The sequence below is a fragment of the Gymnoscopelus braueri genome (assembly GCF_963280865.1).
Source record: "Gymnoscopelus braueri genome assembly, chromosome: 11".
In the NCBI taxonomy this organism is placed as follows: domain Eukaryota; kingdom Metazoa; phylum Chordata; class Actinopteri; order Myctophiformes; family Myctophidae; genus Gymnoscopelus; species Gymnoscopelus braueri.
The window spans coordinates 36,011,880-36,024,379 of record NC_137613.1 but is presented as its reverse complement, the minus strand read 5'-3'; the positions used below and the strand labels follow the sequence as shown (position 1 = coordinate 36,024,379).

Sequence of the window (12,500 nt, the reverse complement as noted above, 5' to 3'; positions counted from 1 at the left end):
GAACATTTGTCAGTAGGGAGTTGAAGAACTGCGGGCCGGGGCCTGAAATGGGTCGTAGTACTTCTGCCATATGGATTTCTTTAGCTTGGGTGTGAAGTAACTACAAATAAGGAAGTCTGTTCAACTTGGATCCAAGTCCAAAACGGGTTTGCCAATACGGCATCATGAGACTTTGAGCTTTCCACCATAAAACTAATGAACCTACCCTCTGAGAAAAAGAAAGGTGCTTAACAGCAGATAGTTGGCTGTTCAGCTAATAATCACCAGGAAATAATTTAAAAAATAAACACTTTGTGCCTGAAGGGCTTCATTAGCTTCTTTCAAGTACCATTTTCCCTTACAAAAATCCCCAGATGAAAGAGGCATAGAGTACAAGAACAACGAACAAAGACATTTTCTCCCGTAGCTTTTATGACCACGAGCTTCTTTCTCTAATGACCACCACTGGTTTTTATTTTGTCAGCTGTGCTCAGTATCTCAAAGCACTTGGTATGCAAATAAAGATTATTTTTATGGTTATTGTTTGGATTATGGTTATGAGTCAATCTGCTGTTGACCTAACACTGTGACCTGAAATCAGTCATGGTTAAACCTATTGCCTCTGTGGCTCGTGACCTGGACAGAAATGGTCAATAGCTTATGAGTATTGAGTGTGACGATATGGCCTGTTGCCAATATATCTTCCTCACACTCAGACCTGGCAAGCCTGACATAGTTTCCCCTGCTTTTCTGCTGTGAAGTAACACAGCAGAAATGGTGTGTGCATGTGGTTGAATACTTATACCCCATTTCAAAAATACCGAAAAATAACAGATCTACAAAATAGTTTTTCTTTCTATTTTTGAACATTTTTGAAAATTCTCTCTCATAATAACATGTGCACAAAATAGGATTGCAAGGTTGAAAGGGGCGAAAGGGTGTGTGTGTGTGTGTGTGTGTGTGTGTGTGTGTGTGTGTGTGTGTGTGTGTGTGTGTGTGTGTGTGTGTGTGTGTGTCTCAGTTTGGTCAGGTGCAAATGCATATGTGCGTATCGCTGACTCTGACTGAGAGGATTTATATAGTCACTTATGTGACATGTTTTGTACGCATTAACTATCCGTGTGCTAGTATCCGTGTGTGTGTGTGTGTGTGTGTGTGTGTGTGTGTGTGTGTGTGTGTGTGTGTGTGTGTGTGTGTGTGTGTGTGCGTGCGTGCGTGCGTGCGTGCGTGCGTGCGTGCGTGCGTGCGTGCGTGCGTGCGTGCGTGCGTGCGTGCGTGCGTGCGTGCGTGCGTGCGTGCGTGCGTGCGTGCGTGCGTGCGTGCGTGCGTGCGTGTGCGAGCCGTGTGATCCTACGTATGAGGGCCGACCGAAGACATGCAGCCCCGGAGAGAGCTGCCCCGGTCAGCCAGCCGTGCTGAGTGAGACCCCGTGGAAATGTTTAGCTTAAGGGGGGTGAAACAGAGTGTGAGGGGGTGGGCTGCAGTGGGTTGGGGGTTGAGGGGGTAAGGGCAAGGGATAGTATGGGACTGCTGTGGGGGGGGGGGGTCGAAAGCAAGAGACATAGAGAGAGAGAGAGAGAGAGAGAGAGAGAGAGAGAGAGATAGAGAGAGAGAGAGAGAGAGAGAGAGAAGAGAGAGATGAAGGGTAGAGGTTCAAGAAGGGAGGCACTGGGGGGGCGGGGGTATCATACGGACAGCAGGATGGGGTCATAGAGGAGTTGACGTAGAGAAGGGAGAGGGACTTAACGGATGAAAGAGAGTCCAACGAGAAGGAAAAAGGTGGAGGGAAAAGTAAAGAGCGGAGAGAGGAGAAAGGAGGAGAGGGGAGGAGAAAGGAGGAGAGGAGAAAGGAGAAAAGGAGAGAGGAGGATAGGAGAGGAGACAGGGAGGAGAGAGGAGAGGTCCCCGCTCGGTCGGTCTTGTCAGTCAGTCGTCTCTCGCTGACACCTGAACCTCTGCTGACCGGGTCGTGACTGCCTCCCCGGCACAGGAGAGACCATGGGGGGGGCTGACCTGTGACCTCTCAACCCCCTCATCACCACCGCTTACCCCTGCCGCGCCTGTTCACGCATCTCCCACACCCCCGCCTCCTCGCCCACCTCCCACAACCCCCCCGCCCTGCCTCCTCACCCACACATCCCCGCCCTAATTTCTTCTTTTTTCCCTCCAACACTTTCCTAGCCGTCCGTGTGCCAGCAATATGGCCGTCTACAGCTGCGTGTGTCCATGCACACCAGGAGGAAGCAGCCATTTTGAAGGCTTCCTCGTCCTAACCTAAGGACATTTGGTTTTGGTTTGGGAAAAAGTTTAATTCCAGACTAAATACAACTACAATGATTTAATTTCACATATTTGTTTTTGTATATTTCATCTTGGATATGCCCTTGTTTGTCCCCATCCTCTTCCGCATGTTGAGGAAATTATCCTGCAATTTATTGCTGGCCTAAATTTCTTTTTACCGCTATTCACTATTATAGATTGGGATTATAGAAAATGTCCTCTAAAGAGAGATAATGTGGCTCTTAATCAAGGACTTTGGAGAATGAACCACTTGAGCCTCGTTTATGCTTTATACGGCGAAAATAGCCGATCACAATGTTCACAACTCATTGTGACACCAGTGTACAACAGTGTATAAATAGGCCATGGCTATTTTGGAGAATTGTCCCCTATAATGACATGTCCAAAATAGGGACACCGGGTTGAATGTGGTTAAAACAGCTCAGAGGGCGAAATGGCAGAGGTTTGGCTCCAGAATGAGTTCAGGTGGCCAGAATACAAAATTGTTCTATAGTCATCAGTGAGACAGAGTGAGACAGCAAATAGTTAAGGGGGTAAATGGTTACGTTTAATTGTGCCAGCAATGTGCTTGCTTGCACAATTCATCACCAAGGTGACAAACACATAAGCAGTAAAGTACAACATGCCATCAACAGTGTCAACAAAGTGCTTAACTGGAGACTAACAATCAAGTGTCTTAGGAATGATGCCGAACAGAACAGTGCTTGTTCTTGGTATATGTTTTGTTTAATGTGGAGTCAGGTATAGAACAGTACACAGGAAGCATAGTTACATTGAATCGTGAAGAGAAAAATATAATTCTCATCAGCTAAGCAGTTATTATAGCACATTAAGACCGGGGAAGTCAATATGTTGTTATACCTTTAAAAGCGGTACATTATTGGTGTCATTTTAGATGTTGCTATGTATATAGCAACAAGATTTCTTTCAAATTCTTTGAATAAAAAATATACGTTTTTCTGAAAACTTTAATAGGTTAGGATTTAGAAGGCGTTTTTTTAAATGGAATGGGCTCGACCAGGTTCTCAACCGTTTCTGGATCAGGGCCCATGAAAATCTTGAAATGTTCGCGGCTCGCCCATCTTACAAATAACATAGTATACTTTAAGTTCCTATTTATCGGTATCACAATGAAAACTCATTTTTCAAGTTTTAAAGAAAAATTACTTTCTTTTTTAAATAGTTTAGTTACATTGTAAATTATTTGGGGGCCCACTTGTAATATCCTCATGGCCCACTAGTGGACTCCGGCCCACAGGTTCAGAATGGCTGGGGTAGACACTTATAGGCTAAGTGCCTGGAATAACTGCCACGTGCTGCAGGGTGACAATTGTGTCACATACTCATGTCACAAATCACACCGCTCAGGTTAACTTGGCAGGGCACTATAGTGACACTTGTTTTGTTTGTTGCGCATGTGTATATTTGTTTCCTTTGAGAGTGAGGTTTTTTAAACACTTTCAACCTGGCATCCCTATTTTGGGCATGTCATTTTATGTGACAATTTTCATCAGGAATAAAATAAAATCTAAAAGAATTCAAAAGATTTAATTTTGGAAAAACACTATTCACTATTCGTCGTACAAGGGCTTACGTATAGGGCTTCAGTGGTTAAAATTGAAGGTTTACACAGTTAGGACAATACACACACACACACACACACACACACCCCCAGAGAGTTGGAGCTAATCCCAGGTTTACATTGTTGGGACAACAGGGCTAATCCCGCTAACAGGGTGTTTATCTAGGGGCTGCGACCATCGAATTAGCAACACACACATTATTGACCCAGACAGAGAGACAAAGAGAGAGAGAGAGAGAGACAGAGAGAGAGAGACAGAGACAGTTAGAGAGAGGTCCAAAAGGACAGCATGGAGAAACAAGGGGGGTATTTTTTTTTGTTGAAAAGGGCAGTACGAGAAGAGAGGGAGAGCGGTAAAAGCAGAGAGAGGAAGAGAGATGGAGAGAGGAAGAGGAAGGTATGAGGAAGGTGGGAGAAGGTCCACGCTGTCAGGTATGCAGATGAGTGCGTGATGGCATCAATGCATGAGTGGACACAGGAAGTCCCCCAGGACCCTCCAGATCCACAGGCAGGCACGCACACACACACACACACACACACACACACACACACACACACACACACACACACACACACACACACACACCGCATGACATATCAACGTGAACATAAGCCTACATTAAGAAGAGCGCACACGCGCACATAAACGGCACACTCTTGTCAAGAGAATAACATCGTGGAAAGATAGACTGTAAACCTCCATAGGACAAAATAGTTGGCAAGCACAGTAGGCTATAGAGAGACTAATATGAGATTATTATAATAAATTAAAATTAACATTTACAAGAAAATCATAAACTGACAGAGTTTATAGAAAATATTGTTTTTTATTATCAGTGCCACAATACGTCAAATACGTCATGAGGCCTAACGCCCCGTGTGCCACAATACGTCAAATACGTCATGAAAAAAAATATATATATATATATATATATATATATATATATATATTGTTTTTTTGGAAAAACATGTTCAGAACCCAAGATATGATGATTTGAAGATTTGCTGCTCCATTCACTTCTTGTTTAACTTTTTACTGAAAAAGGCTGTATCTCGGCTCCTAAGCACTTTTTTTTTTACAATTCATTTTGGTTGTGGCACTCAGAACCAAAATTCCATAAATAAGCATGGCACTGAAAGAGTTAGTAGAAGTTTTATGAAGTTATTACTGTATTGATGATTTTTGGCTCGTATCTTTTCTTTAGATTTTAAATAATGTCCCCACACACTGTGACCCCTGAGTGCCACTCTGTATCTGTCACCATCCCATGGAATCTGTGCCCACACACACACACAGGCACAGGCACAGGCACAGGCACAGGCACACACACAGGCACAGGCACAGGCACAGGCACAGGCACAGGCACAGGCACAGGCACAGGCACATGCAGGCACACGCACGCGCACACTTTTTACTTGGTATACTTTCACACACTCATGCCCACAAGATGCATGTGAAGGGCACACACACACACACACACACACACACACACACACACACACACACACACACACACACACACACACACACACACACACACACACACACACACACACACACATCTCACTTTCACTCTAAATTCAGTGGCTAGCTGCCACTTCAGTATTGGCCCTCAATGTCTTAGCGCTGCCCGTCAGAATATTGCGCTGGCTGGCGTTAACTTCCTTCCTGTTGGGATATGGGAAGGAATAAGGGGCGGGGGGGGGGGGGCAGTCGAAGAGGAATCGGCAGCGGTGAGCTTTTAGCATGCACGTCAGGGCCAGTGGGGGCTGGGGGGGGGGGGGACACTCCTCGAGCCAAATGCCAGTCTATATAGATCGCGGAAGGGGGACGAGGGGTGTGGGGGGGGGGGGTGTGGGGCGGTTAAAGATCACATCATCGTCCGCCAGGACACGGGTGACACTAGCCGGACAGCGGATGCAGAGGAGAAGGGTGGAGGAGGGGGGAGGAGGGGATGGTGGTGGGTGGTGGCGGGACCGAATGATCGCTGCCAGGACGAGCCATTATAGACAGCTGCTGTCATTATAGGCTGCGACATGCACGCACACACACACACACACGCACACAGTCACGCACACCCGGGACTGTGACGACGAGGTTATAGACAAGCGCTGTCATTAGGCCGGTCCCCGAGGAGATCAAACGATAACGAGTGAGGAGGAGAGGACGGTGGAGGGGGCATGGATGGGGGGGGTTGAGGAGGAGCGAGCGGAGGGGGGGTGGGGGGTGGGGGTGAAGGTGTGGTGAGACCAGGGTGACCGTCCGGCCGCCTGCAGGTGCGAGCATGGGTTTGGAGAAGTCTGTTTCCACAACTTAAGCCCAATATAAAGTTTGGGAAAAAAGCAGATCTACACATTTTTACATTCACACACACACACACACACACACACACACACACACACACACACACACACACACACACACACACACACACACACAAAGAGATGCACACTCACGTGTAGTCCCTGCCACTGCTGACCCCTAATGTTTGGTCTTGGGGTGGGTGTGCAGACAGCCATGTGTGAGTGAGGAGTGAGGAGTTTCACTGGGAGGGTGTAACGCGTGTGGAGGAACACGCTATCCTTCCCAGTTCCGCTTCCTGCTGAACAGGCACCCTGACCAACCTGTAGAAGTTGCTGGCGCAACGACAAAGATCGTCCTCCCGAACCAGCTTCCCTAACTGTGAACCCGGCCAACTATGTTTGTTGGAGCACTCGGCCAAGCCAAAGGAACTGTGAAAGATTTGAACCCCAGTCTCCACAGTGATGGGCAGGAACTTTTCCCCTGCTGAGTGTTCACTTAGCTCAATAGCTCAGAGTTAAATTAGCACTAAGGATTATACAGTGCATGTTCATAAACACACCGTAAGTCACATAGTATTTGCGCTCTGTGTTCTTAAGCGGTACAGTAATGGGTGTTGAAGATTTACATCTCAGACTACTGCTTGCCTCAAGGGGACAGGCAGCCTATCTTTGCATAGTTTCACTCTGTCTCATCCTCTCACTGAGTTATGTGCTCCGGGGGGTGAACAAATGAGAGGCTTAGAGTTACTCCAAAGTCTTGCGTCTGTCACTGAAACATCCCTGTCATTCTTTTGCGATAACAAGCTGTTGTATAACCAGTGACTGTTTGGACAGTGCCTCCACTGTTGAATCTGTCACCCCCAGCACCAAAACACACCCATTTTCAATGCTGGCTACTGTATAGCCAGTGAATCAAACATGTATTTCTATTGCTGACCAAGGGGGCTGCCAGGCCAACTGTTGAGACCAGGCTTATGCTTCAGAATTCTGAGCCCTATTGCAGCTTGACACACAGGTCTGCCAATATTTTATTCAACAAAATATACAATCTATGACATCGTCCATCCAGCGCCCTTGGAATCTTCCTATAAAGTTTCACCCCTGAATTCAGCACTATGGCCACCCACGGTAACGATTTCCTTAATTGCTATTACTAACATTAAAAGTGATACATGACACAGCAGTGACAATAAAAGCCACATTACACTTAATTGTGTGGCAGTATCGCGTGCCAAAAACAGCCGATGTACGAGCTCACAACGCGTTGTGTTGCCACGCTTTATGAGCTTATAGATCGGCCACCTTTGGCATACAACACTGTTGCACAACTACGTATAAATCAGGCTTTAGAAGTCGTAGCACAGTACACTTTGCCACAGAGCGCACAAATCTACAGTTGAGTCCGGATGGAGTGACCCCAGTGACAGCAGCAGCAGCAGCAAACCATCAGACAAGGTGAAGGTCCCAGTGTGTGTCAGTCAACTCACAAATTGCTCCCTAATCTCTCACCAATTGTGTTTCCATTGGCCCTCTGTCACAGTGCACGTGAGAGCCATTGCTCTTCCAGGCGGGGAGACTGACAGCCTGAACACTGGAGCAGCTCTCAGGTAAAAAACAGTGTCAGGTGAGCTCAAACGATCTGATGATCTCTACCGCCGCCATTGTGTCCCCCCTAGGCAGAATCAAACGGTCACAGAACTCTCCCTGACATGGAGACGTTTAATCTGAGGTGCTGAAACCTCACTTCAAGCCCCAGGGTGCTGTGTGTGAGTGTGTGTGTGTGTGTGTGTGTGTGTGTGTGTGTGTGTGTGTGTGTGTGTGTGTGTGTGTGTGTGTGTGTGTGTGTGTGTGTGTGTGTGTGTGTGTGTGTGTGTGTGTGTGTGTGTGTGTGTGTGTGTGCGTGCGTGCGTGCGTGCGTGCGTGCGTGCGTGCGTGCGTGCGTGCGTGCGTGCGTGCGTGCGTGCGTGCGTGCGATAGGCTACTTGTGTGTATGCGTGGATGGTGTGTGTGTGTGTGTGTCTGTGTGTGTGTGTGTCTGTGTCTGTGTGTGTGTGTGTGTGTGTGTGTGTGTGTGTGTGTGTGTCTGTGTGTGTGTGTGTGTGTGTGTGTGTGTGTGTGTGTGTGTGTGTGTGTGTGTGTGTGTGTGTGTGTGTGTGTGTGTGTGTGTGTGTGTGTGTGTGCGCGCGCGCATTCGTTTATGTGTTCATCTAATTGTGTGTTTATGTGTGTTTGTGAAAGATGCCTGTGGCTGTGTGGTTCTCAGTGATATGCTAGCAATGATCTCCTCGGGGTCATTTTAACACTTAGGTTTTCCACCTGTCAGGCTCACATCAAAGACTTGGCTTACGCTCTACCTGTTCATCAACAAGAGCACATCACCGTCTCATACTGAACCAAATGCTTTTCACTTGAAACTGACTATACTTTTGGGACAGATTTAATTTAGATGTATTTTGTAACAGAATTTTGCTTTTTGCTTCGCAACTGATCGGTGAAGACATGCTACTGTAGGTGATTATAGATTACAGTGGCCAGCCCATACAAAAAAGCCACTTACAGTGAACGCTAAAAGTTTTGTAAACGTTGAGTACTCAACATTTTAACCTTTATGTGGGGAGGGTTTGTTGTAAGTGATGAATGCAATATCAAGCAAACTTTGATAAAAAACCCTCCTCACTGCCAGCATGCAGTATTGTAGATATATGTTTGTCAAAGTGTTTACGTAGCATTAGTGCTTGTAGCTGTCAATAGATATTAAATCAAATAAAAAAGATTTAGCAACAGTAATGCACTATCCATGTATTAAAATCAAACTTAATTTATTGGTCTGGAGCTTCAACATGCATTGTCATGGTCAATAACGAATGCATACCAAATAGCTGGTCAACCAGATTAGAAATAGGTATCTGTGAAAGAACTAAAATACCAGATCTACAAGCTCGCAACGCATTGCATCGGCTATTTTTGGCACACGACACCGACGTATGGCGAAGTGTAAATCAGGCTTGAGATACAATGGAACCAATGAGCCAGTAGGACCAATGAGCCAGTGCTGCTAATGAGGCCTATACAGAAGCCTTGCAGAATGTACACTAACACCCTGGAGACATCAATTGCATTTTCAAACAAGTTACCCTGACTTAATACAAATGTCACGACGACTAACTTTACTTTTCGTAAAATGCAATTCAAAAGAGGACATTCAACTTCAGCCGACTGGAGGACAGAGAAGTCAGTGCAGTGCAATAGTTATGTTGCACCCAGCAGAGATCAAATACAACAACGTCTTTTTGACGATACAGTACGCTAACCTTTCTGATTACCCGACATTCTTAACTCCTTACACTCCTTACACGTACTATTTCCATGTACAACTATTCACCAGCGGTTGTTCCTGCCTGTCTGTCTGTCTGTCTGTCTGTCTGTCTGTCTGTCTGTCTGTCTGTCTGTCTGTCTGTCTGTCTGTCTGTCTGTCTGTCTGTCTGTCTGTCTGTCTGTCTGTCTGTCTGTCTGTCTTTGTCTCTCCCAGTTCCTTGAATGGTGCAAGGGTCTCCACCCTTGCACGATGATGTCAGTCTGTGTGTATGTGTGTGTGTGTGTGTGTGTGTGCGTGTGCGTGTGCGTGTGCGTGTGTGTGTGTGTGTGTGTGTGTATGGTGCACAGTGTCTGGATGAGTCGGCTGTCCATCAGGTGTTGGTACTCACATTAGTCACGTAAAAACAAAGCATTCTGGGAAGCGATGATGGCTGACACAAAGAATATCCAGACGCCACTCAGCGCCACAGATACCCGATCCATCTGTGTGTGTGTGTGTGTGTGTGTGTGTGTGTGTGTGTGTGTGTGTGTGTGTGTGTGTGTGTGTGTGTGTGTGTGTGTGTGTGTTGGGGGGGCACATATGTGTGTCTGTGTGTGGTGGTGGGGCTTTAGGGGGTGAGGGCGCCTCATTGGCTGCCAGGGTGGGGTCAACCCGAGGTCAGGGCGTGCGTGATGGATGGACTTTTCTGTCTCTACACCGCTGCCCTTCTCCTGGCCCTTTCTCTCCCTCTCTCTCTCCCTCTCTTTCAATAGGCCTCAGACCGCAACAGCATTCTGGTTCTACGCACCTCTATTTGTCTCTCTTTGTGCCCCTTCTGCCCTGCCAAAGTGGAACCGGTATACAACAGACAAAAGGATGTCAACGACAGCCAAGGAGAAGCTATGGAAAGGCGTCTTTTGGAGGTGAGTTCCACTGGCCAGCGGTCACAGCAAGTACAGCGTTCATTCGAGCAATCTCTACTGTTCTCAGCGGCCTGTTATTTTTGGCACCTTTCTAACATCTCTCCTCTCAACCGCAGTGAGTCCTGACCGTTACGGATCCATTTTGACACTCTCAGGGTTGACATCAGCAGTCTGGATTTTACAGTGTACCATTGTTCGACCAAAGTGTCTGCTACCACCAAAGATCACACGTACCGCACAGCGGGGCTGCAGCCAAGAACATGATGTCATCTCTCTCTCTGCTCCCTTTCCCCCCGCACTCTTCTCTTCCTCCATCATACTGTCAATCCCTCCATCGGCTCCAGCCCTTATATCGGCACACGGGGACGAGCATCTGTCGATGGAGGAATTCATTTCGCTTGCCAATCAGAACGGGGGAGTGGTCAATGAGTGCAGAGACGTGCCAATACCTCGACTAGCCTGATGAGTGACTTCTGTCTGTCCGAGTCTCTTGTCTATATGCCGTTCATGCTCCTCTGTCCCTCTCCCTGTCTTTCCACTCGGTCTAGACCTGCTAGAACCTCAGGACCGCGGGGAGCTGAAAAGGTCTTCTTTGTTTTGTCTCTTTAACATATAGGTGCAAAAAAAGTGTGTGTGTGTGTGTGTGTGTGTGTGTGTGTATATACTTTGTTGTACGTCTGTAATGATATATTTTAGGCTTGATGTGCTTAGCCATTATCTGTTTGTACTGATTTACTCTCATCTAGAAGCATATAGATATTATACTTGCGATACCATTGTCTCCACTTTATCATTTACTGTATGCCCTGTGATATGAGATGCAACTGTTAAAACATGATGTTCTACAATGTAGATTAGTTGTCCTTAAGGTGTATAACAAGTATATAAATATAATGCTTATGCTGATGCGAGTGGATGAGTACAAACAGATAAAGGTTCAGCGTGTCATGCCTAAAATATATCATAACATCAAATAGTGAAAATAGCCGACCTAGATCGTCTATTTTCAACTGTTGTTCAACTATTTGATGAATGCTCGCCTATTTTAGCCAAATGTTCGCCTATTACGCCATGCCCAGAATAAGGACGTATAGGGTGCATGTGGCTAAAAAAGCAATGTCCAGAAACGTGATGGGATACGATGCAACACGTAAGCTTAGACTGGCTATTTCCTGCGTGCATGTCATACAACTAAGTATAAATCGAACTTCACTCTCCCTTAAAGGACAACTTCACCCATTTTCAAACTATATGTTCATATAATTGGTCCTCACTAATGCTCATGATAAAATGGCACTATTTTTTGTCTATGTCTCATAGGAGAGCTGTGGACACTTCAGAAACCCACCTACCAGTGACATCATCGTAGACAGGATTTCTTTTTCAAACAAGATCTAATTTATTTTATTTTTTTGTATTATTGCGAGAGCAATGGCTTCCATTATAGCATGCTAACTTTCCAGGAATAGAAAGCCTACAGTTTCTATTAGCTTCCCCATCGATTATGTCACTATAGGCAGGTTTCTGAACTGTCCACAGCCCTCCTCTGAAACACAGACTGAGTGGACAAAAATGGTACCATATCATAATGAGCATTGGTGAGGACCAGTTATATGAAGATTGGTTGAAAATTGGTGAAGTCGTCCTTTAACGTTGGCTTGTCTATTTATCATTATTCAGGTATGTTTAGGGCCAGCTTACTGTGGGCAGCCAAGACTGAGAGAGAGAGAGAGCTCTACATTAAAAAAGCAGAGAGTCATCAGTGCAGGTGCATGCAAAGATCTCCTAGTCACAGCCAGGGCCCGAGGCCAGACGTTGTCATTGGGCTGTTGATTTCCCCCACACCTATCATTTGAATAATGTCCCAGAACAACACATATAGGCGTCCCCCATTACAAGGAAGAAATGATGCCTACAAAAAAGCTCCAGTCAATAAATTACAACAGCAACATGAATGCCAAATGGATATTTGCCGTGGGTGGTACGAGGCGATTCATCAGCGCGTTTTGAACTTTCTCCTTATGCTTTTCTTTCTGCACAACACTGTACACAATGAAACTCTTACGGGTCTATTTTCACACTCTAAGGAGTTAGACTACGCACTTAAACCCCATAT

General features: G+C 46.1%; 1 protein-coding gene across 1 annotated transcript in view; it reads right to left on the bottom strand.

Annotated features, from left to right (window-relative positions):
* The window catches only part of LOC308095605 (uncharacterized protein), a gene marked incomplete at its 5' end in the record, with an annotated part of 22,720 nt that overhangs the window by 3,915 nt on the left and 6,305 nt on the right, over nucleotides 1-12,500 (bottom strand). The window lies entirely within an intron of this gene.